Source organism: Puma concolor, chromosome D4, assembly GCF_028749965.1.
Source record: "Puma concolor isolate L17-30 chromosome D4, mPumCon1.1.hap2, whole genome shotgun sequence".
Taxonomy (NCBI): Eukaryota; Metazoa; Chordata; class Mammalia; order Carnivora; family Felidae; genus Puma; species Puma concolor.
Window position 1 is genome coordinate 44,459,622 of NC_141679.1, and position 25,964 is coordinate 44,485,585.

Consider the following 25,964-nt stretch of genomic DNA (forward strand, 5'->3'; position numbering starts at 1 on the left):
CAAACCCATGAACCCTGAGACCATGACTTGAGTTGAAATCAAGAGCTGGACATTTAACCGACTGAGCCACCTGGGCACCCCCCCCAAACAACATACTCTTAACTAGAGAACAAAGTGATGCCGGCTGGGGGGGGGGGGGGGGAAGGATGGGTGAAATAGGTGAAAAGTACACTTATCTTTTTTTAAAAAATTGTTTTGAAGTTTATTTATTTATTTGGAGAGCGACACAGAGAGAGAACAAGCTGGGGAGGGGGCAGAGAGAAGGAGAGACTGAATCCCAAGCAGGCACTGTGCTGTACGCACAGAGCCTGATACAGGGCTCCAACTCACAAACTGTAAGATCACGACCTAAGCCAGGATCAAGAGTCAGACGCTTAACCAACCGCATCACCCAAGTGCCCTGAAGAGTACACTTGTCTTGATGAGCACTGAGTAATGCTTAGAATCATTGGATCACTATGTTGTACACCTGAAACTATTATAACAGTGTATGTTAATTTAAAAACATTTATGGCAGTTCTTTCTGTCCACAGGTCCTATCCCTGTGGTTTGATAAAATCACCTTGTTTGGTAAAAATAAATAGATAGATAGATAGATAGATAGATAGATAGATAGATAGATAAAAATTTTATAATTTCAATATATTTCATTAATTAAAAAGCTCCAAAAATGCATCAGACTCAAAATACAAGCAAAAATACTTCTAGTGCTCTCCCCGCCCTTTTTACTTTAATTGAGTAGATAAAAAGCAACTGATAGGGCCAAAGGGTGGTGGAGATAGGGAAGGCTGGGTATGGAATAATGTTCTGTCTATGCATAAGGTCTTAAGTAATCAGATAACTGGGCAAGCTACCACCAGTCCCAACTCCTGTCTCTTGGAAGCCTCGTCAAGCTTCTAGTTAAGTATCTTGTAAGCTTCAAAGCATTTTTTTAAGGTTTATTTATTGTTGAGAGAGAGTACTAAAGGGGGAAGGCCAGAGAGAGAGGGGGACAGAGGATCCTGAGCAGGCTCCGCACTGACAGCAGAGAGCCCAACGCAGGGCTCAAATTCAGGAACGTGAGATCATGACCTGAGCAGAAGTTGGACGCTCAACTCACTGAGTCACCCAGGCGCCCCTCCGCTCCAAAGCATTTTGAAAAAATCAAGAGCATTCAAAGCTGACTGGAGTCCCTACTAAGAATTACAAATAGCTCATTGGCAAAAGCCCCCTCTCCCCTTACCAGTACAATTTTTGTCTTATATTTACAACTTTTTACCATATTATATATTTTTCCTATTTATCTTGTTTATTGTCTGTTTTCCCTCACTAGAATATAAGCTTCCCAAAGGCAGGAGTTTTCGTCTGTTTTGTTCTTGCTCCAACCCTAGATGGCTGAGAACAGTGTAGATACCTAGTAGATATTCACTAAATACTTACTGAATGAGTGAAAAATTACCGGTCCTTTGTCTTTCCTTTACTTAATATGAATTGTAATTTAGGCATGTTTTCTGGCTGAATTATATAAATAGTTGTGGCCTTTCTCTGAAACTAAAATGCTTTATAACATATCAGCTCAAAAACTTATTTCCAGGGGTGCCCAGGTGGCTCAGTCAGTTAAGCATCTGACTCTTGATTTCAGCTCAGGTCATGATCCCATGGTTGTGGGATCAAGCCATGTGCTGGGCACAGAATCTGCTTGGGATTTTCTCTGTCCCCCTCTCTGCTCCTCCCCCTCTCAAAATAACTAAACTTCAAAATACTTATTTTCAGCACATCAGGACAACATCACTAATAGTACTTTGATTTTAGCTGCCTTCTGAGAAAACTAGTTTATAAGTCCAGCTCTAAAATAACTTTCATAGGGGCACCTGGGTGGCTCAGTCGGTTAAGTGTCTGACTTCGGCTCAGGTCATGATCTTGCAGTTTGTGAGTTCAAGCCCCATGTCAGGCTCTACGCTGACAGGTCAGAGCCTGGAGCCTGCTTCAGATTCTGTGTCTCCCTCTCCCTCTGCTCCTCCCCTGCTCATGCTCTGACTCTCTCTGTCTTTCAATAATAAATAAACATTAAAAAAATTTTTAAATAACTTTCATATATTTAAAAAATGAAAGAGCTGAAGAATATTAGGATCAAGGCAAACTGGACTGAATCCAAAGAGGTAAACTTAAAAATGCTTCTGAGTTTTGTCCCCAGTAGGATGGAATCTTCAGAAAAGTCATCCTGAGATACTGACTCTATGGATATTAAACAAGTTAGGACTCTCCTTAAAAATTCTGGAGATGCCATGACTTGCAAAGTACACAGTAAAAAAGGCTCGTGAACAATGAATGACAAAAAAAAGAAGTGAAAGGAGAATATGCGCTAAAGAGTCAGAACTCCCCTGAAACAACACTAGAGGTGGTTGCTTGTTTCGTTTGTTTGTTTTTAACTTTCCAGAAATCATGGTCCATTTATATGACTTTCCTACAACTACAAAAATATTTTAAAAGATAGTGCTATCTCGGGGGGAAAAAAAACCCAAAACAACCAAGAAAGCAAAAGCATATCAAAAAACATGACTAAGAACTTCTGACAGTATGGTTTCACTTTCTTTTCTTTTCTTTTTTTTCTTTTTAGCCATTATTTCCAAATACCTTTCTGTGTTATGGCCTATTGATTGCCATAATTCCAATAGGTTTAAAGAATGGAAACAACTTCATTGACAGAATTGCTGAATACCTACAATTAAAGCACTGATGTTTAAGACCTGTTCACTTCTGGCCTACAAAATTTACAGGTCAGACCATCAACTTCCACAGGCCACTGATTCTACCAGGACCTGGGCTTCTACCCAAGGTAAAGCAAGTGTATAATATGAATCCTTTGGAAATTGTGAAGCCAGAATATTCCACCATGTTTATCATGCTTCTCATCGTCTTTAGTCACTGTTCAAAATATAAGCACTTTTTGTCATGCCTTTTTGTGCTGCTTATACTTTTTCTTCCCCTTTCCCATTCTTTACCTCCCACTGATAGAAAGTGTCTATGGGGCATTAGAGAGCAGATGCAGATTTCCCAAGATCTCCTTCAGTTCACTTCATCCATTCTTGGAATGGATAAGTGACATTTTTTCAACCAGCGAGACTCCTAAGTCCCTTTGTTATAGACATTCTGCAGCTACCACTGCTTTTACTCTTCCTCTACAAACCTTTCCCCTCTGCTTCCTGAGCTTTTCCATGATAAACAGATTTCTCCTCTACATCCTTAACCTATTCACTGAGCACTTTCACCTGGCTCTCTCCTGAGCACTCATAACTGAATTCTAGCTCTTCCATAAGCACATGCTTCCCACTTTCATTTGGGAGGTTGCTCATTCTGCAGTAGGCAATGTATCTGGAAGTCACAAATTAGGATTTCTATTCACTTCGATTTTCCCCCCTTTTTTGGTAAGAATCTTTGATCCCTTGGGACTCTAGTCATTTGTGACCCCCTCTCTAGATCTGCTTTTTTTTTTTTCTTGCCCTCCTGTTTGGATGCATAAGTAAATCAGACTAACTATTGTTGGTCTCCTAGCATATGAGTTGGCAAACTTTTTCTATAAAGGATCAAAGAGCAAATATTTTTGTTTTTGTGGGCCATATTGTCTCTGTTATAACTCTTCAATTCTGCCATTTTAGTGCAAAGGTAGCCATAGACAACAGTTAACAAATGGGCATGGCTGTGTTCCAATAAAACTTAATTTACAAAAACAGGCATCAGGGTAGATTTGGCCGAGGGGCTGTAGTATGCTAACTGCTGTCCAAGTTTGTGCTGTTCACTATGACAGAGGCTTTACATATATTATCTCAGGGGAAACTATAATGACAATTTCCCTATAGGGGCGGAGTAGTAGACAATGAAGGTTGAGTACCTAGCTTAGGGACTGGATTGATAGGGGTGCTTGGGTGGCTTAGTCGGGTAAGCGTCTGACTTTGGCTCAGATCATGATCTCATGGTCTAGTCTGTGAGTTCCAACCCCAGGTCTGGCTCTGTGCTGACAGCTCAGAGCCTGGAGCCTGCTTTGGATTCTGTGTCTCCCTCTCTCTCTGCCCCTCCCCTGCTCATGCTCTGTCTCTCTCTGTCTCAAAAATAAATAAACATTAAAAAAAAAATAATAAAGAAGGTGCTTGATGAATGGTTGCTGCATATGATAATAATCTTAAATGACTCTGCAAGATAAATATTTTATGCATGAGGAAAGAGGCTCAGGGACATTAAATAACTTGCTCATGGAGTAAGCAAGCATCCAAAAGTCTGTCTGCTCTACTCTTCCCCAATGACTATAATTGGCCTCAATTTGATTTAACTGTAGAAATCTAGGTGAAATGAGTAGTTAAGTCCCAGAAATGGAGTTTAGGGGAGTAGTGGGAATAGATTCAAATTTTCTGCAAAAACCTGCCTTCTCCTTTTAGTTTTCTAATTAATGATCTTCATTAAGAGCTATTAGCACATCAAAAGAGTATTAAAATGGCAATTAACCTTAGTGACTAAAGTAAACACAAATACAATTTTCCCTTTGATAAGCTCAAAAGAAAATGCTCTAATAATTCTTAATGAAGGCAGCAGGCATCAGTAAATAAATCATTAGGTTGAGAATTAACATGCCATTCCAATCTGTTAAGACAGGGTCTGCTAACTTGCTGTTGTTCTCTTTTTGGGCATTGTCAGCTAATGACTACTGCTACCATAGAGTTATGCACAACTATTTTTAATGCTCTGGACCCACTCAAAGAACTTTCTTACTTAGACTGCACAGGGAAGAAATAGGATAAGAGTCCCAGAGGCATATGCAGGATTAGAGAGATGGAGGTAGCCACGTGGGGTTTACCTGGACTAGGGTTTCAGTAAAACCACGAATGGAACAATGACCATAAACATGAAGGCTGAAAATTGGTGATGAGAACAGACGCCTTAAGGGCTGTTAAATTATTTGATTGATTCACCAACAATATTTATGGATTATTACTGCTTTTCTAGCCTGGGATACATTAGTGAATAAAATAAAGTTCCTGTCCTATGGAACTTATATGCTGATATGATAGTAAACACATAAATATCCAGTAAATGTCAGTGACCAGAGTATGGGGAAAACGTAAAACAGGGCAAGATGATATAATGTGACTGTTGTTTTAGGGGCGCCTGGGTGGCGCAGTCGGTTAAGCGTCCGACTTCAGCCAGGTCACGATCTCGCGGTCCGTGAGTTCGAGCCCCGCGTCGGGCTCTGGGCTGACGGCTCAGAGCCTGGAGCCTGTTTCCGATTCTGTGCCTCCCTCTCTCTCTGCCCCTCCCCCGTTCATGCTCTGTCTCTCTCTGTCCCAAAAATAAATAAAAAACGTTGAAAAAAAAATTAAAAAAAAAAAAAAAGAAAAGAAATAATGTGACTGTTGTTTTAAATAGGGTAGGCAGGGAACACTGAATTAGCAAATGCTAACCATTGTTCCTACCAGAAATATTTTCCTGAGAGACTTTGCTCACATTTGCTTCAACCAATCAACATATAACCTCATTTTATGTGTGTTTCTGTTTAAAGAAACCTTATTTAATATACATCATTGATTTATTAACATTGAACTCGTGGTCAAAAGCACTGTAAGTCATGCCTGAATACAGCTTATCTAACATATTTTCTCTGTAAGGTGATGGTTTTACCTCGCCCAGTCCCCCCCAAAGCTTTCCCTTCTATACCATTACTGTCTTTCTGGGTGTTGAATCCCTCTGACCTGATCCTGGAAAACTAAAAAAAGCTGTTGTTTACATGCACAATGTGGTTAGGTGTTCAGATCTCAGGATACAGGCTTATATTCTTTTAGTCAAGAGTCACAGGGGTGCTTGGGTGGTTCAGTTAGATGTCCGGCTCTTAATCTCAGCCCAGGTCTAGATCTCAAGGTTGTGAGTTCAAGCCCTTAAAAAAAAAAAAAAGAGTCACAGCTATATGCAGGCTGATGCCAATGGAAAGACCACATGCCTCAATGGTCAGACACACAGCTGAGGTGACTGCTTCATTTGATGTCACATAACTGCCTGTTGTGTACCACTAAATGGCAACCAATGGTCTGTAGGCAATGGTCCTTTTGTGGCTCGCCCAGTACTGGTCTCTGAGAGTGCTGGACAGTTCTCCCAATGCTGACGCCAGCTCCATTTCTTCTCTATTTTGCCAAATGACATCTTCCCTAACCCCTAGTTCAAGTGATCCATCTTTGGATCTGGGGGTTGAAGAGGACATCATTTGGCAAGATAGATAGATTGTGGTGCCATATAATGAAATGAGGTAGCTTAAAAAGGAATATTTGGGGGGAGATGCCATGCAGGGAGGGAAGTAAGAGTTGTGCTTTGAACATGTAAAATGGTAGATATCATTTAGACACTGGAGGTAGTTTGATGGCTAAGTACATAGCTCAGAGAAATTGGGCTAGAGAACTAGAGTTGGGAGAACAACAAAAAGAGGTTGAAATTATTCTGGTTTAGTGATAGCTTCTGGTATTCAGGTCATTTTCTCCTTTTCTGTGTGAAAGGAGCCATGAAAGTAGGGGAAAATTTGAGTAGGTGTTAAAGGGTATCAGCACCAGATCCCAATTATTTTTTTGCCAGGGCATGTAAAACAATACTGTGCTTATTAAACTCACATTAAATATAAGCTAGAAATTAGCTATTAATTTTGAGATTTTTTAGGCAGTCTCTGTTATGTGTTATGGGGTCTTTAATCTGAATAGTGAAACATCCTTAATAATTTTTTTTAAAGTTTGTTTTGAGAGAGAGAACAAGCAGGGGAGGGGCAGAGAGAGAGAGAGAGAGAATCCCAAGCAGGCTCTGCACTATCAGCACAGAGCCAATGCAGGGCTCAAACTCGCGAAACCGCGAGATCATGACCTGAGAGGAAATCAAGAGTCGAATGCGGAACAGACTAATCCACCCAGGTGCCCCTGAATAGTGAAACATCTTTAAGTGGGCAAATTTCAAAGGAAAGAGTCCCTACCCTATATTATCTGAATCATGGAGGAATCTGGGTAGCAACATTCTAGTTTACCAATCAGAGGTGTAATGCAAACTCAAACCCTCCAGGGAGGAGTTGTATACATCCATGAAGAGTGGAAAGGGGTAAGAGAGTATGCAATATTAATACTTTGCAGCTTTTTTTGTCATTAAAAAAAAAAAACAAACCCTTGGGCCCCTGGGTAGATCAGTCAGTTAAGCATCAGACTTTGGCGTGTGTCATGATCTCATGGTTTGTGAGTTCAAGCCCCTACTCGGGTTCTCTGCTGAGTCTGCTTTGGCTACTTGCTCTTCCACTTTCTGCCCCTCCCCCACTTACATGCACGTTCTCTCTCTTTCTCTCAAAAAAAAACTCCAAATATTTAATAATATAAAAAAATATATATATATTATTTTAGAGGGAGAGAGAGAGAGAGAGCACGGTGGGGGGTGGGTAGGGGCAGAGGGAGAGAATCTTAAGCAGGCTTCATGCTCAGTGCAGAGCCTAGCCTGGGGCTTGATCCCACGACTATGGGATCATGACCTGGGAGGAAATCAAGAGTCCGACGCTCAACTGACTGAGCCACCCAGGTGCCCCATAATAAAGTAAAATATTAATTAAAATAATTTTTAGTGATGAGAATGGCCTTGTGCTTATGTTTTTTAAAAAGTCCTTATCTGGGGCGCCTGGGTGGCGCAGTCGGTTAAGCGTCCGACTTCAACCAGGTCACGATCTCACGGTCCGTGAGTTCGAGCCCCGCGTGGGGCTCTGGGCTGATGGCTCGGAGCCTGGAGCCTGTTTCCGATTCTGTGTCTCCCTCTCTCTCTGCCCCTCCCCCGTTCATGCTCTGTCTCTCTCTGTCCCAAAAATAAATAAACGTTGAAAAAAAAAAAAATTAAAAAAAAAAAAAATAAAAAGTCCTTATCTTTTTTTCTTAATTTTTTTTTTTAAGAGAGAGTCTGTGTGTGTGCAAATAGGGCAGGGGTAGAGGAAGAGGGGAGAGAGAATCTCAAGTAGGCCCCATGCCCAGCACAGAACCTGATAAAGGGCTCAATCCCACAACTGTGAGATCATGACCTAAGCAGAAATCAAGAGTCGGCCACTTAACTGATGGAGCCACCCTGACACCCCAAAAAAGTCCTTATTTTTTAGAGCTACCTGCTGAAGTATTTACAGATGAAATGAAATGTCAAGTATTTGCTTCAAAATACTTGGTGAGGAGAGGGAAGTGAGGAAGGGGATACATGAAACCAAGACTAACTATGAGTTGAAGCTGGGTGATAAACACAGAAGAGTTCATCATACTATTAGTTTTGTTTATGTTTGTATTTATTGTTTTTTTATTTTCTTTTGTTTTAAAGTTTAAAGTTTGTTTTAAAGTTAAACTTTAAATTCGCTCAGAGAGAGCGAATAGGTGGGGGAGGGGCAGACAGAGAGGGAGAGACAGAATCTCAGGCAGGCTTCACATTGTCAGTGCAGAGCCCAATGTGGGGCTCGAACCCATGAGATCATGACCTGAACTGAAGTCAGATGCTTAACTCACTGAGCCACGCAGGCACCCCTGTTTTTTTTCTTAATAAAAGTTTTTTTTTTTAAATTAATCTTTGAAATACAGAATACATATATTTCTTGACCTATGGTCAGGATGATTTGCTATGATGTGAGGAATAAAAGAATTAAGGCTCAGAAAAAGGTAAGCAGGTTAGAGTTGAACTCTAGTCAGGATAGGCAACAGTAAAAGTGGGAAACTAGGAATATACCTGGATGGATGAATGTAGACGTATGTTAGTTAGGGAGACTAACCATATTTGGAGGTGTTGGGTGCTAGAGTGGTGTTCAAGTGAGCCCAGACACTGTTCCCCAGGAGTGGGGAAAGCCTGAGGGTAGAGGACTATGCCCTCGACTTAAAATCCTGTAGGGAGCCCATGAAATCCAGCCATGGACAGCTGGTCTTGTGTCTCAGATATTCATATAAGGTGTCTTCTTGTCAACCTCTCTACCCATTATTTCTTTCTCTGTTTTTCTCCCTTTGTTAATCCCTACTCTTCTTTATGATGTTAGGACATTGTTCTCAGGATCGTTTACTCCACTTTGACTCAAGACCAAGAGCCTTGTGCCCGTCCTTCACACTGCTAGTCCAGCTATGTTTGGCCCGTAGGCCTAGTAAAGAGAATTGGATGAAGAATATGCCGAGTAACTCCAAAAGACTCTCGATGAGGCCATTCTGTGAATGATGATACAGAGTCCACAGCCAGATAAAGATACTGGAGGGGGGCACAAAGAGAGTGTGCTAATGCTCCCTGTGGAGAGTAGGACACACTGGGTCATTTAGATATCATATGAATAATGCAGATCTTGTGTTTGTTGATATTCTTACTTAAAACTCTTTCCAGAAGTATATCAGAGTGCCTGTGGGCATGAATCAACAGGCCTTCAAATCCTATGTTTTCAAAAATGAAATGAAGAGTAAGGGGCTGGACCCAAATAACTCGCCAGTGTAGAACATGTGGATTATACATCGGAAAGTAGAGATCAGGATCAGATTTGCATGCTGTGGAGGCTATCCTAGAGAATCAAGAGTTAATTTATTTTGACTGGGAAAATAAAGAGCTAAGAATTTACGAGTTTCTCCTCCATACTCAATTATGAAATCACCAAAGCTGATCTTGCCAGTGCAGAGTCTGATGCTAGGCTTGAACTCACAAACCGAACTGTGAGATCATGACCTGAGCCGAAATCAAGAGTCGGATACTCAACCGACTGAGCCACCCAGGCACCCCACAAGAAATATTTATCTCACGGTTTCCGTGAGTAAAGAAAGCAGAAGCAGCTTAGTTGGGTGATTCTGGCTCGGGGTCTGTCAGGAGGCTAAAATAGAGGTGTTGGCTGTGGCCACAGTCCTCTCAAGGCTCAACTTGGCAAGGGTACACTTCTGAACTCCTTCACAGAGCTGCCTGATGACATGGTAGCTGGCTTCCCCTAGAGTAAGCAATCCAGGAGGATAAGAGAGAAAGAATCCAAGAGTGAAGCCACAGGTTTTTTTAATAGCCTCATCTTGTTAGAGACATCTCATCACTCCTGATGTATTCTGTGTGTTAGAAGCTAGTCAATAAGCCCACCCCACACCCAATGTAAGGAGATTACACAAGGGCATAACGCAGGAGGCAGAGATCATTGTAAGTTACAATGAAAGGCTGCCTATCACATGTGCTAAGTATTGATTACTAGACTGGTCTGTTTGACATTATAGCTTATTGTAAATTAATAAATGATCTTACTTCTTGTGAATATTATTTTACCCACTTTACACACAAGGAAAATTAAGTAACTTGCCAGAGAAGTGGAAGAAAGTGAGGGAACCATGATTTATGTCAGTCATTCATCAAATACTTTTTGAAAGTCTATCATATAATGGAGCACCTGCGTGGCTCAGTTGGTTAAGCCTCCGACTTTGGCTCAGGTCAGGATCTCACGGCTTGTGAATTCGAACCCCACATCTGGGTCTGTGCTGACAGCTCAGAGCCTGGAGCCTGCTTCTAATTCTGTATCTCCCTCTCCCTCTGCTCCTTCCACACTCATGCTTTCTCTCTCAAAAATCAATAGAAATTAATAATTTTTTTAAAAAAGTCGATCATATGTTGGCTATTCTGAATTTGAAAGAGAATATGATATGTGAATACACATGTGACACGTGAACCTTGCTCTCACAGGCCTTACAATCTAGTATGGAATTCAGACATTAAGAAATTGCAGATATAATTAATTACAATAATCAGAGTAAACTGCTACATTCATAATGCTTCTGTTAAATATGGAGTTGAATAAAACAGATAAAAAGGAGTACAGACATGTAAAGGTCTTTGAATAGTCTTGTGAAAACTAGTGTTTAGAAGTTTTTCAAGGGAACAAACAGGAAGAGGGCAATCACTTGGCAAGCTGTAGCACTGAAAAAATTTTGCTTATTTCAAGAAAATTTTCAGCATTTCCATTAAACTCTTTTGCGTTGCTCATCCCCAGAAATCTGCAGTGACCATGCCCAATCAGATGTCTGTATTCCCCTCCTCAATGGGCTGAGCGATTCTCCTATGCATTCCTGCATCTATAAAGGCTCAGCTGAAACCATGATACTATAAGGATTATAACAATTATGTTGTTATTGGGCTCTCCAGTTCCCCTTGCATGTTTTAGACTTAAGTATTTACATGTTAAAAATTAAAGTGAACTTATTTCAATTCTGGATACAAAAGATTGCAGTTGAGAAGGTCCTTGAATTAAGGACTTTCAGATCCAAGAAAAGCTACTGAAACAAAAATATTGGGCCCAAAATATACAAGTTCATTCATGAAATTAAAAAAAAAAATTATGTTTATTTATTTCCTGAAAGAGAGAGAGACAGAGTATGATCAGGGGAGGGGAGAGAGGGAAGGAGACATAGACTCTGAAACAGGCTCCAGGCTCTGAACTGTCAGCACAGGGCTTAAACTCACGAACTGCTAGATCATGACCTGAGCCAAAGTTGGATGCTTAACCCACTGAGCCACCCAGGTGCCCCCATTCATGAAATTTTAGGTAGACAATGACAATGAAAATCTACTATACATCTATAGGGCAATTAAAATAATGAAAAAAGTTAAAACCCACATTGCAAATTGAGAAAAATCTGTCAAATAAATGGAAGAGATACACTGGCTTCTTCCATTTTTTATTTCTGTGGTTGCAAAAAACCAAGAAGAAAAAGACTATCTGTGTTAATGAAATCTACCCATTAAGACATCTTGTCTATATCGGGGCGCCTGGGTGGCGCAGTCAGTTAAGCGTCCGACTTCAGCCAGGTCACGATCTCGCGGTCCGTGAGTTCGAGCCCCGCGTCAGGCTCTGGGCTGATGGCTCAGAGCCTGGAGCCTGTTTCCGATTCTGTGTCTCCCTCTCTCTCTCTGCCCCTCCCCCGTTCATGCTCTGTCTCTCTCTGTCCCAAAAATAAATAAACGTTTGGAAAAAAAGACATCTTGTCTATATTAAATGCTTTTAAACAATTAATTAATATGACTTGAGAAAGTAAGGACAAGAAGTCCATAAGCTAACTGTTCAAGTCCTAGTTGTCCAGATTGTCGAAGATGGGTCCACTGGGCTCAAACGGACTCCAGACTATTACTAAATTAGCATTATTTCCACTGCTATGCATTTCTACAGAATCAATTCGGACTGCTAATGTAGTTAAGAAAACAGTTTCGGGGTGCCTAGGTGGCTCAGTCAGTTAAGCCTCTGACTTCAACTCAGGTCATGATCTCAGGGATGCTGAGTTCCAGCCCCGCGTGGGGCTCTGTGCTGACAGCTCAGAGCCTGGAGCCTGCTTCGGATTCTGTCTGTCTGTCTGTCTGTCTGTCTCTGCTCCTCCCCCACTCACAGTCTCTCTCTCTCTCCCTCTCAAGAATAAATAAACATTAAAAAAAAAAAAAAAAACGGTTTCTGCTATTGGCTGCAAAACTCAAACCATTCGTATATACAATAAACTTCAGAAGTAAACGGACAACAAGGCGCTCATGACCGAGGTCTAATCTTACACTTTTTGGCAAAAGGGCAGATTGAATCAATAAAGTAATTCTCAGGAAAATGATCATTATATATGTAAATACTCATCAGATATACACAAATATTACCAGTTCTAAATTTGACCTGTCATGAAATCTGTGAAATCATTCGCCATTTACTTTTATTTTTTTGCCAGGAGGTAAAAACCGTTTCAAACCACTTGCTTCTTCCTGAATAACTAATTGTTATTCTTTCTCACTGTAATAACTTCCAAATGTTGTCAAAAATATTTTGCAAAATTTGCATGGAGGCGAAAGGAATTTGCGTGCATCCATGTAGACACGGAGCCTAAACTTAGGAGGCAGGAGAGAACTGGTTAAACAACCCATTTCCACATTCGGAGTCCCCATCCCGAAATCTCGGCCCAGGTAGCGACACGAAGCGCGGCCAAGGACTCTCTTGGGGCGCTGCAGCCGGAAAAGGACTTCGGGTAGCCCCAGTCGGCGGGTCTCTATCCGGCCTCAGAGGCGCCCCCCGTCATGCGTGGAAATTTCAGTTCTCACCCCGGAAAGGAAAACTTCTCGTCCAGGGACGTGAATCCCGCTCAGCATTCTTCTCCCAGGACTGAGGGACTCGGTGTCCCTTTCCCCGTTTTTGATAAACCCTAGAGGAGCAGCCGCCACCTGCCTGAGGCCGGGGCGATAAACCCACACCACACAGAGTCGGAGCCCCGCAAGAAGGGCAGCAGAGTAGCGCCCTGGGCCCTTCCTTCACTCCCAGCTCCTTTTCGGCGAAGGACCCGCGGAGCGAATGCGGAGGAGGGGCTCCAAGGGGGCCGGGCTGGGACCTCGCACCCCGCGGGGGTCGCGGCGGGAGGCGGGGGGAGGGGAGCAGTGACCGCGCGGCCTCGGCCCTCCCCGGGGGCGGGACTCTAGCACTGCCCCGCCCCCGCGGCCTCCCTTTTCCACCCCTCCCCCCACGCCCTTTTCCACCCACCCCCGCAGTAGGAAAGGGAGAGGGAGGGGGAAAAGGAAAGTGCTGGTCTGTGGAAAAGGGCGGAAGGAGGGGGAGAAAAAAAGAAAAGGGAACAGGAATATGGCCGTCAGCTGTCGGGGCGGCACTGCAGCCGGCTGCTACTAGGCGACCCGCCGCCCGCACCGCCGGACCCGGGAGAGCCGAGGCGCCCGCGCGAGCTCGCGCTCCCGGCCGTTATCGCTGCATGCGGCGCCCCTCGAGACCGAGCCCGTCAGGCGGCGCAGGCGCAGATCGGGCCGTGGCGGCGGCGGCCGCGGGAGCAAGTCCCCCCGCCCGGCTGTGGCGAGGGCGCGCAGGCCGCGTAGCCGGCGCTTTCATGCCCCAGCAAGGGGCTGTTTCTGGGTGGCACTGAAGGTGGAGCAGGCGGCAGGTGAGTCTGCGGTGGAGGGCCTTTCGCGGACGAACCCTGCGGCGCGCCTCCACTCGGCCCGCGCTCCCGGGCTGAGAGGGCGCCGGACAGGTAGCAACTCGGAGGGTTGAGTTCCGATGGCCCGCCTGCGGGGGGTAGCCAAGGAGGCGGATAGTGGCCAGGGCTGTTGTTCCCGGCCTAGTTTCTCCGCTGTTTCCGGGGGCGGGGAGTCCCTGGAGCCTGCGGGGTGTGAGGATGGGGGAGAGGCCGCGCCGGGACGGGCCTCCCCGCGCCGCCCGTCCAGGCTCCAGAGAGCCACTCGCAGGACGCGCGAGGGGTCTGGGCCCTGGGGACCTCCGGGGCGACGGCCGTCTGGGAGGGGGCAGGGCGGGGAGAGGGCGGGGATTGGGGCACAGGGGGCGGGGAGCTAGGGCAGGGGTCTGGGCGCGAGGAGAGACCTGGGCGCCCGGGCAGGTGTCGCAGGTGAATTGAGGGCATTTCCTCCTCTGCATTACCGTGGCTGAACCTCCAGGGCTTCCTTGTGGGGAATGACTTTTCGGAGGACTGGTTCCATTCAACTCCGAGTGACTAAACACAAATAAAACCAACTAACGAGCCCCTAGAGCTGACTTGTGTAAAGAGCTGTAACTTTTCTACACCGAGGATGCTGTACTTTCTTTTTTCTTTGGATGCTTCGTGAACCTTTTTCCCTCCCGAGGACCGTCTCATCAGAACAAATAAGGAATGACCCAGTTTTTAAATAGTACCCCCGCCCGGTCCCATTATGTGTTTTTTTTTTTTTTTTTTTTTTTTTTTTTTTTTTTTTTTCACACGGGAAAATTTAGGGCAGTTACCGAAGTCACTTGTGCAAATGTGAGGGTTAAGTGTCATCTCCAGTAATGAACTGTGTGTGTTTTTGCCGAAGAGATTGTCAAGCTCTGTAATCTGGGAATTTGATTTACTGAGACTTTGTGTGCAAACTCGTGTTAAGTCGCTAGACTCCAGTTTACGTGGGGATAGATCTTCCTTTCCGGTTTGGAAGGTGAAGGATATAGTAGAATATAGGAAAGAATTTTAGTGCTAAGACGCCAAGTTTTCTAGAAGTACTTGATCTGAGGCTATGGGGTGAAATGAAGCGCATTGTTTATGATGATCTGTGTGCACATGAGAGCAAAATCACTATCAAAAGGGAAACTATCTTTGAGCGTTGAAGATTGCCCGTCAGTTCTTGATCAATATAACCATGAAAAAAAGCACTTATATATTTTATTTTCTGCCCTGTTATTTGTATTACTGTTAAAAAGTTGGTTAACTGTCTTGGTGTGAGACTGGGGACTCAGAAATGAATTTCGATTTGTATCCATGAGGATGATCTGCCTCATACAGGCTTGCTTTGACTCCTTTTTCTAGCAATGGCAAACTCAATCCACACTGTCCCCTACATTGATATCTCCTGTGGCCATTTTGCAAAAGAGTTGATTTGTATTACAGATTTTAGTGAACTGATAATAGGCCAGTTGACTTTTGCCATGGTACCTCACTTAGTGTACTACTGTTTAGACTTGTTAATTTGGATAATAGAAAAGCGATGATGTTAGAAATGTTGAAGTTGTATCTTGGAGTAATTTACTCTTGGATAATTTGTAAATGAGAGCATTCTGTTGTTGAGAGTAAACATAGTATTTTGTAGTATAAACTTGAGTTTCCAAGCTGAAGAAATTGGCAGTAGAGATGGTGTGTGGAGAGTGTTCTTAAAACGCAAATGTTTTAAATTACAAGGAACTGCAGTGATGTGTAGGCTGTAAAAATTCACAGTGCCAGACTTAGAAGGTTATTTGGTTGAGGTGCTCTGTATAAAGAAACATGTTAAGTATCTTCAATAAAAGCTAATTTGTAGCTATACACAAGGGATTTTTGCATGATAAAGAAACATAAAGGCACCTTTGCTCTTTATGTCTCTTTCAGTTATGACCAGAACATGTCATATTTTCTTTGGAGTTTCCTGCCTGGATAGTTACTGATTTTGCATTGGCTCTTCTTGCTGCTCAGTTTGAAAGTTAGGTTTCAGTCTTAGCCTATGTACAGGTTGAAAAGAAAAAGAAAGCTGCTGAGTCAGAGGCAGGTTGTCTTATTTGGTCTTTCTGATTTGCAGCAGGGAATTTCTGTTATAATTTCAATTTCCAATGTAATATGCTTGCTGAAATTTGGTTAGTGAGGGCAAATAAGCTTTCCTAATACACGAATTAAAATTTTATCTTCTCTCAGCTGGTGCCAGGAGTTTTCTCTCCTCTTGCAGATTGTCGGTTTGACAGACTCAGTAAATGGGATGCCTTGTTGGGATGGAAGATTCCTTTGTAAGGGTTAAAAATTGGGGAAAATTTTACACAGTACAGCTAGCGTAAAAGTGTAGGTTTAGCATCAGATTGTAGGAAATTCCAAAATCAGATAATTTTATTATTTGAAAATTCAAACAGTATTTTTTGGGATGAAATTAGGTAGTTTATAAACTTAAATTTTTTTTCTACTTATGGCAGTACGTAATACATATAAATAAGTGTAATAGAGCTTAATGTGCTGCTTGAAAACTTTTTATTGGAAAGAAATATAACATGATTAAAGGAAATTCCAAAGGGAAAAAAATTGATTCTTACATATCTTACATTTTTCTGTATTCTTATTCTATTTGTATAATATATTAATCAGTAAAATATACTAATCCTATCTATACTTGTGTATGATTCTGTGGGTAATATTCATATAGTTGTCTTTTTAAACATCACATTTTCCCCTGGTGCTGCATATTCATATTATTTTATGGTTTTGTAATAGTCCAAAGTTTTACTGTTTCACAGTGGATTTAACTATTTCTCTGTGTTTTAGCATTTTACTAATTCCACTTTATTACTCTTAAATGATGTGATAATGAAATCATTTTGCTAATATGATGGTCCAAACCAAATTACTTTTTAAACTTTTGAGGGAGTAAGCATTCTTTGAACTGTTTCATTTCCAGTGGATTATTAGGGCTCCTATAATATAGTATTCAATTGAAAACAGAATTAAAGATGAAAAGCTGTAGATGTGTATGACTTGAATTTATTGAGTACATATCAAAATATAAATTCACAGTTCTCCCTATTACTGACTTACAAGTTTCTATGTCTACTAATTTTACTTTAAAAATATAATAAGTAATATTCTTATAGGAATTCTTTTTTTTTTAAGTTTATTTATTTTGAGTGTACAAGCATGCAAGTGAGGGAGGGGCAGAGAGAGAGGGAGAGAGAGAGAATTCGAAGCAGCTCCACGCTATCAGCGTAGAGCCCTGACCAGAGGCTCGAATCTGCAAACCACAAGATCATCACCTGAGCCTAAATGAAGAGTTGGAGGCTTTAGTTACTAAGCCACCCAGGCGCCTGCCCCTCTTATAGGAATTCTTTTTTTTTTTTTTTTGCAGGAATGAATTTTATTTTATTTTTTTAATATGAAATTTATTGTCAAATTGGTTTCCATACAACACCCAGTGCTCATCCCAACAGGTGCCCTCCTCAATGCCATCACCCACTTTGCCCTCCCACCCCCCATCAACCCTCAGTTTATTCTCAGTTTTTAAGAGTCTCTTATGGTTTGGCTGTCTCCATCTCTAACTTTTTTTTTTCCTTCCCCTCCCCCATGGTCTTCTGTTAAGTTTCTCAGGATCCACATGAGTGAAAACATATGGTATCTGTCTTTCTCTGTATGACTTAGTTCACTTAGCATAACACTCTCCAGTTCCATCCACATTGCTACAAATGGCCAGATTTCATTCTTTCTCATTGCCAAGTAGTATTCCATTGTGTTTATAAATCAATTTCTTTATCCATTCATCAGTTGATGGACATTTAGGCTCTTTCCATAATTTGGCTATTGTTGGAAAGGAATTCTTAATAATTAAAGTAATATTGTGAAAAATAAATAAAATAAAGTAGTATTGTGGGACATAAATGTTTTTCAGTGTATCTTATTTCAACCAAATCTACTGTTTACAAATTTAGATTTAAAATCTTTTGACTTATACAAGAGTAATTTTATAGGATTTTAAAAGTCTTTGTAATATTTTATATGATTCCTTGAATCTGGTTTTTTATTGTGTATATGCAGTTCATATATATCTTAATTTAAGGATGCTTAGATCCTAAAAGCATAGATGGTATGAGTCTCTTTTTAATTACGGAAAAAAGAATCTGTTAAATAGGTACTGTGCTATCTGCTAGGGATAAAAGATGAATAACATACAGTCTAAATATTAATGGCTAAGGAGCACTTGGGTGGCTTAGTCGGTTAAGCATCCGACTTCAGCTCAGGTCATGATCTCTTCGCCTTTGTGAGTTCTAGCCCCTCGTTGGGCTCTGTGCTGACAGCTCAGCCTGGAGCCTGCTTTGGTTTCTGTGTCTCCCTCTCTCTCTGCCCCTCCCCTGCTCACACACTCTCTCTCCCTCTCTCTCTCTCTCTAAAAAATAAACATTAAAAAATTTTTTTTTTTAAATATTAAAAGCTAGTAAGATAAACAGTCTTAAATATCATAGCTGCAACATGACATATCCAGGATAGAGCAAACTTCTCTATAGGAGCAGGGGGAGGTCCCTAAACTGTGTCTGGTGTGGATTAGAGAGTGTAAATTTACATAGAAGGAGGCATTTGATTTAAAACTCAAAGAATGATATGAAAGGTACAAAGTAATGAAAACATGGTGAATTTTATTAAAATACAAGTAATGTAGTGTGGGGGCACAGGTAGTTTGGAGGGAAGTGGAGAGTAAGCTGGAGGGGAAAGCAGGGGCTATGTCATGAAGGGTGGTAAAAGTCAAATAAGAAATTGAGACTGTACATTGTAGGGAACAGAAAACCATGTAATGATTTTAGGCTGTTAAATATCTTTGGCTCAATTGTATGAAGGATGGATTTGGGAAAGCAGCTTGAGTGAGGCTGCAAGTTCATCAGTCAGAATATCTTGAGGGCATCCAGGTGAGAATGGAGAACAGCAGTGGTAGGGATGGAAAAAATGAATAAATTGAGAACTATCATGTAATACATACATTTACTCTGGCTCGGAAGCCTTGTCTCTAGCCATATCTTCTCCTTGTCTTCTTGTCCAGTGTGTACCTGTCACACCAGCTAACTTTTAGATTCTTTCTCTTAGAGCCCTTGTTTATGCTATTCCATTTACATGTTAGTTTTTCTGAGCTGTTTTTCCTGATCACACTATTTAGGGGGAAAAGTTATTATCATTCCACTTAGTTATTTTATTCTGTAGAGTTTCTTTTCTTACCTTCCTTCATATTTGTTTCCGTTACTAGTTTTGGAGGTTGTATATGATCTGACTCCTTTTTATTTTTTGTAAGTGTGGGTCTATTTCTAGTTTCTTTTTCTGTTCCGTTGGTCTGTGTATTTTTTAAATATTTATTTATTTTGAGAGAGCGACAGAGAGAGCACGCGAGCGAGCTCATGCGCATGCACATGTAAACAGGGGAGGGGCAGAGAGAGAGGGAGAGAGAGAATCCTAAGGAGGCTCCACACTGGCAGCACAGAGCCCAGTTCAAGGCTTGATGGCAGAAACCTGGAGATCATGACCTGAGCTGAAATCAAGAGTCAGTTGCTCAACTGACTGAATTTATGCAGGCACCTCTCTTGGCCTAGATTCTTATACTAATACTATATTGTCTTTATTTCTTTCTATTAAGCCTTAGAGTCAGGTAGCATATGTCCTTCAACATTGTCTTTTTTCAACATTGCTTTGGTTATTTTGGATCTTTTGCATTTTCATATAAACTATAGACTAAGCTTGTCAGTGTTTACAAAAAGCCTGATGAGGAGAATTGACATCTTAATAATATTGAGACTTCTGATATTTTAACATGGTATATCTCTCTATTTATTTAGGTTTCTTTAGTTTTTTTTCTCTGCAATGTTTTTGTGATTTTCCTTTTATAGGCTTTGTATATATTTTGTTCAGTTTATCCTGAAGTATTTAATGTTTTTTGATACTTACCATTGTTAATGAAACTGTATTTAAAATTTTTTTCTTCAACTTTTGTTGATATTGTAAAAGATACAATTGATTTAGTTGTCTTACTAAATTCACTTTTTTAAATTCACTTTTTAATTCTAGTAGCTTTCAAGTAGATTCCTTATGATTTTCTTCATACACAGTCATGTCTGCAGAGAAAGCCATTTTTGCTTCTTATTGCCAGCGTATGCCTTTTGTTTCTTCTTGCCTTATTGCCACTGCTAGGTCAGTGGTATTCACTAGAAATATAATGTAATTTAGAATTTCTAGTAGCCCCACAATAAGAGGCAACAATAAGTCAGTCATTAAATGTAATACATTTTTTATTTCATTACCTCTAGCATATTATTCACATGTGTAGTAGTTTCCTCAGCACTGTCATAACAACTTACCACAAACCATGTGGTTTAGCAGAACAGAAATTTATTCTATCTCAGTTCTGGAAACTAGAGGTCTGAAATCAAGGTGTTGGCAGGTACATGCTCCCTCTGAAGGCTCTAAGAAGAATTCTTTCCTTGCCTCCTCGTATTTCTGATGGTTGCAGGCAATCCTTAGATATAGGGCTATTGAGAGTTGCTCTTTCTTCTTATTTCAGTTTTGGTAATTTGTGTGTTAAACATTTTGACCATTTCAAATAAGTTGTTGAATATATTTGTGTGAAAGAAAATATTTATAATATTTCCTTGTGATCTTTTTAACATCTAACAGTATACCTTTCATTCCTCATATTAGTAATTTCACCTTTCACTTTTTTCTTGATTTAGAGTTATTGATTTTTTTTTATTGCTATTGCTTGTCCATTTTCAATTTTATTGATTTCTGCTCTTTGTATTTTTTTCCTCTACCTTTGGTTAATTTGTTTTTCTTTTTTTAGCATCTTAAGGTGGACACTTATATCACTGATTTAAAAACTTTCCTGTTTCCTGGGGCACCTGGGTGTTTGTGAGTTTGAGCCCTGCATCCAGCTCTGTGCTGACAGCGAGGAACCAGCTTGGGGTTCTCTCTTTCCTTCTCTCTCTGCCCCTCCCTTGCTTGCATGCATGTGCACACTCTTTCTGTCTCTCAAAATCAATAAACTTCAAATAAATTAAATAAATAAGTAAGTAAATAAAAATTTCTTTTCTAATATAAGTGCTTAAAGCTATAAACTTCCTTCTAAACATTACTTTAGCTGCATTTTACACGTTAAGTTCTGTTATTTTTTTAAATTAAAAAAAATTTAAATATTTATTTATTTATTTATTTATTTATTTTTTTTTTTATTTTATTTTTTTGGGACAGAGAGAGACAGAGCATGAACGGGGGAGGGGCAGAGAGAGAGGGAGACACAGAATCAGAAACAGGCTCCAGGCTCTGAGCCATCAGCCCAGAGCCCGACGCGGGGCTCGAACTCACGGACCGCGAGATCGTGACCTGGCTGAAGTCGGACGCTTAACCGACTGCGCCACCCAGGCGCCCCTAAATATTTATTTTTGAGAGAGAGTCAGAAAGTGAGCAGGGAGGGGTAGAGAGAGAGGAGATACAGAATCTGAAGCAGGGTCCAGACTCTGAGCTGTCAGCACAGAGCCTGATGGGGGCTTGAATCCACAAACCGTGAGATCATGACCTGAGCTGAAGTTGGATGCCTAACTGACTGAACCACCTAGGTGTCCCTAAATTTTTTTTTATAATTTTAGAGAGCACGAGTGGGGGAGAGGGGCAGAGAGGGACAGAGAGAGAGAGAGAGAGAGAGAGAGAGAGAGAGAGAATCCCAAGCAGGCTCCATGCTCAGCATAGAGCCTAACATGGGGCTCCATCCCATGACCCTGGCATCATGACCTGAGCTGAGACCAGGAGTTGGATGCTCAACTAACTGAGCCACCCAGGTACCCTAATTTCTGTTATTTTCATTCAGCTCAGAATATTTTCTAACTTCTCTTGTGATTTTTTTTTCTTTGACTGATGGATTATTTGGAAGAGTGTCTTAATTTCTGAATACTTATGGAATTTTATAAGATGTCTTCCTATTACTGATTCCAAATTTAATTCCACTGTGGTCAGAGAGCATGTTGTGTATGATTTATATTTTTAAAAATTTATCCAGACTTGTTTTATGGGCCAGCATCTTGTTTCTCTGAGTGAATGTTCTATGTGTACTTGAAAAGAACTTGTATTTTGCTGTTGTTGGGTGGACTTTTCTATAAATATCATTTATGTCGAGATGATAGTGTTCTTCAAATATTATGTATTCTTGCTGATTTTCTGTATGCTTGTTCTAATTACTAAGTGAGGAGTGTTGGACTCTCTTTAATTGTGGATCTGTTTATTTCTCCTTTCAATTCTGTCAATTTGCACATGAAAAGATGCTTAACATCACTCATCATCAGGGAAATAAAAATCAGAACTACGTTGAGCTACCACTTCACACCTGTCAGAATGGCTAAAATTAACAATACAGGAAAGATGTTGGTGAGGATGTGGAGAAAGGGAACCCCTTTAAACTGTTGGTGGGAATGCAAACTGGTGTAGCCACTCTGGACAATAGTATGGACACCCAAAAAGTTAAAAATAGAACTGTCTTATGACCCACCAATTGCACTAGTAGGTATCTGTCCAAAGGATACAAAATTACTGATTTGAAGGGCACATGCACCCTGATGTTTATAGCAGTATTATAAAAAGTAGCTAAATTATGGAAAGAACCCAATGTCCATAGACTAATGAATGGATAAAGAATGTGTGGTATGTGTATACATACACATATACATAGATACATGCGATGGATACATACATCAAAAAGAATGAAATCTTGCCATTTGCAATGACGTTGATGAAGCTAGAGTGTATTATGCTAAGCGAAATAAGTTAGAGAAAGACAAATACCATATGATTTCACTCATGTGGAAAAAAATGTTTGTAATGTTTATTTTTGAGAGAGAGAGAGTGCAAGTGGCATAGGGGCAGAGGGAGAAGGAGACATAGAATCTGAAGCAGGCTCCAGGCTCTGAGCTGTCAGCACAGAGCCCAACCTGGAGCTTGAACTCATGAACTTTGAGATCATGACCTGAGTCAAAGTCAGTCACTTAACCGACTGAGCCACCTAGGCGCCCCTCATGTGTGGAATTTAAGAAACAAAATAGATAAACATAGGGAAAAGGAAAAATAAAAGGGAGGCAAACCATACGTGACTCTTAACTATAGAGCTTAAAGCTTTGGAAACCTCTGATCTCTTTTTACCGCTTTTGTAGTTTTGCCTTTTCTAGAATGTTATGTAAATGGAATCATATAGTAGTTAGTCTTTTTATTTTTATTTTTTTTATGTTTGTTTATTTGTTGGGGGGAGGCAGAGGGAGAGGGAGAGAGAGAGAATCCGAAACAGGCTCCATGATGATGTGGGGCTTGATCTCAGGGACTGTGAGATGACTGCCTAAGCCAAAATCCAGTCGGAGGCTTAACCAACTGAACCACCCAGGGGCTCCCCCACAGTTCTTTTCAGATTAGCTTCTTTCACTTTGCAGTATGCACTTAAGGTTCCTCCATGTTTTTTTTTTTCATGGCTTGAGAACTAATTGCTTTTTTTCACTGAATCATCCGTTGTATGAATGTGTCACAGTTTGTTTATCCATTTATCTATTGAATGTCATCTTCTTTGCTTCCCGTTTTTGGTGATCATGAATAAAGCTGCTATAAACATTGTATGTAGGTTTTGCATAGACAAAAGTTTTCAAACACATTGGGTAGATACCTAGGAGGCTGGCTGCTGGATCATATGGTAAGCTTACCTGTAACTTTGTAAGAAACCATTAAACTATCTTCCAAAGTGGCTGTTCCATTTTGCATACCCATGAGCAGTGAATTTCCTGTTTTTTCTATATTCTTATCAGCATCTGGTGTTAGGTCTTCTTTTTTTTTAAATTTTAGCTACTCTAATAGAGGTGTATTGGTATCTCTTTTAAGTTTGCATTTCTCCAGTGACACTGAGCATTTTTCATATACATATTTGTCATGTGTATATCATCTTTGGTGAAGTATATGTTCAAATCTTTTCCGTATTTCTTTTTTACTTGTTGGGTTGTTTGCTTTCTTACTGCTGAGTTTTTTGCATATTTTATGTACCTGTCATTTATCAGATATCTGTTTTGCAAATATTTTCTCACTCTGCAGCTTGTCTTTTTATTCTCTTCACAGTGTCTTTTACAGAGCAGAAGTTTTTAATAGATTATACCTTACTCATTATTTCATGGATTGTGGTTTTGCTATCTAAAAACTCATTGCCAGGGACGCCTGGATGTCTCAGTCAGTTAAGGGTCTGACTTTAGCTCAGGTCATGAACTCATGGTTCGTGGGTTTGAGCCCCATGTCAGGCTCTGTGCTGGTAGCTCAGAGCCTGGAGCCTGCTTTGTATTCTGTGTGTGTCTCTCTCTCTGCCCCTCCCCTGCTCATGCTCTGTCTCTCTCTTAAAAATAAATAAACATTTAAAAAAAATAGTAAAAACTCATCGCCGAATCCAAGATCCTACATTTTCTTCTGGAAGAAAGGTCTATGATCTATTTTATTTTACTTACCTATTCATTTTTATTTATTTATTTTTAGAATATTTATTTATTTATTTATTTATTTATTTTATTATTTTAAAAAAAAAATTTTTTTTTTTTTCAACGTTTATTTATTTTTGGGACAGAGAGAGACAGAGCATGAACGGGGGAGGGGCAGAGAGAGAGGGAGACACAGAATCGGAAACAGGCTCCAGGCTCTGAGCCATCAGCCCAGAGCCCGACGCGGGGCTCGAACTCCCGGACCGCGAGATCGTGACCTGGCTGAAGTCGGACGCTTAACCGACTGCGCCACCCAGGCGCCCCGAATATTTATTTATTTTGAGAGAGAGAGAGAAAGAGCATGACCAGGGGAGGGACAGAGAGGGAGAGAGAGAATCCCAAGCAGGTTACGTGCTGTCAGTTCAGAGTTGGTCGTGATGCTTGATCCCACAAACCAGGTAGGTGATCATGACCTGAGCCAAAATCAAGAGTCAGATGCTCAGCCTACTGAACCACCCAGACCCCCCTAGGATCCATTTTAAATGATTTTTTGTAGAAGGTATAAGATCTCAATCTAAATTTGTTTGTTTTGCATATGGAGGTTCAGTTTTCCACCACTATTTGTTGAAAGACTATCCTTTCTCCATTGAATTGCCTTTGCTGTTTTGTCAAAGGTCAGTTGTGTCTTTGTTTAAAACATTTCCTAGAGGTAGCTTAGAGTTGAGTCTTATTTTTGTTAACCCAGTCTAATAATTTCTATCTTTTATTATTTATTTATTTTAAGTGTTTCGTTTGAGAGAGAGAGAGGGAATGTGCAAGTGCAGGAGGGGCAGAGAGAGAGGAGAGAGAAACTCAAGTAGGCTTTGTGCTCAGCCCAGAGCTGAGGAGGGGCTCGATCTCATGACTGTGAGATCCTGACCTGAGTCAAAATCAAGAGTCTGTCGCTCAACCCACTAAGCCACTCAGGCACTACTCTGTTTTAATAGGTGTTGTTTGACCACTTAAAATTTAAAAAAAAAAATCAGTTTTATTGAGAGATCTAATTTATACATCATAAAATTCACCCATTTAAAAGAAACATTTCAGTGTTTCTTAGTATACTTATAGAGTTTTGCAATCATCAGTGTAATCTATTTTAGAGCAATTTCATCACCCCAGAAAGAAATCTTGTGTTCATTAGCAGTCACTGTCTAATCCCTCACTCCCCAGCCCTAGCCCTTGGCAACTACTAATCTATTTTCTGTCTCAGTAAAATTTGCCTATTCTGGACATTTCATATCAATGAAATCATGCAATATGTGATCTTTTGCAACTAGCTTCTCTCATTTAGGAGAAGGTTTTTGAGGTTCATTCATGTTGTATAAGTTTTTAATTGTGGCAAAATTGGGGCGTCTGGGTGGTGCAGTCAGTTGAATGTGACTTTTGCTGAGGTCATGATATCACGGTTCGTGATTTCAAGCCCCCATATCAGGCTCGCTGCTGTCAGCACGGAGCCTGCTTTGGATCCTCTGTCCCCCTCTCTCTG

At 40.9% G+C, this 25,964-nt stretch overlaps 1 protein-coding gene across 5 annotated transcripts in view; it reads left to right on the forward strand.

Annotated features, from left to right (window-relative positions):
* Positions 1–13,697: 13,697 nt before the first annotated feature.
* DENND4C (DENN domain containing 4C) overlaps positions 13,698–25,964 on the forward strand; it is a 124,095-nt gene continuing 111,828 nt past the window's right edge. For all 5 annotated transcript variants that reach the window (XM_086685380.1, XM_086685381.1, XM_086685383.1 and 2 more), the window contains exon 1: positions 13,698–13,901. The gene's annotated coding sequence lies outside the window, so the exon portion shown is untranslated. The remainder of the gene's footprint in view (positions 13,902–25,964) is intronic.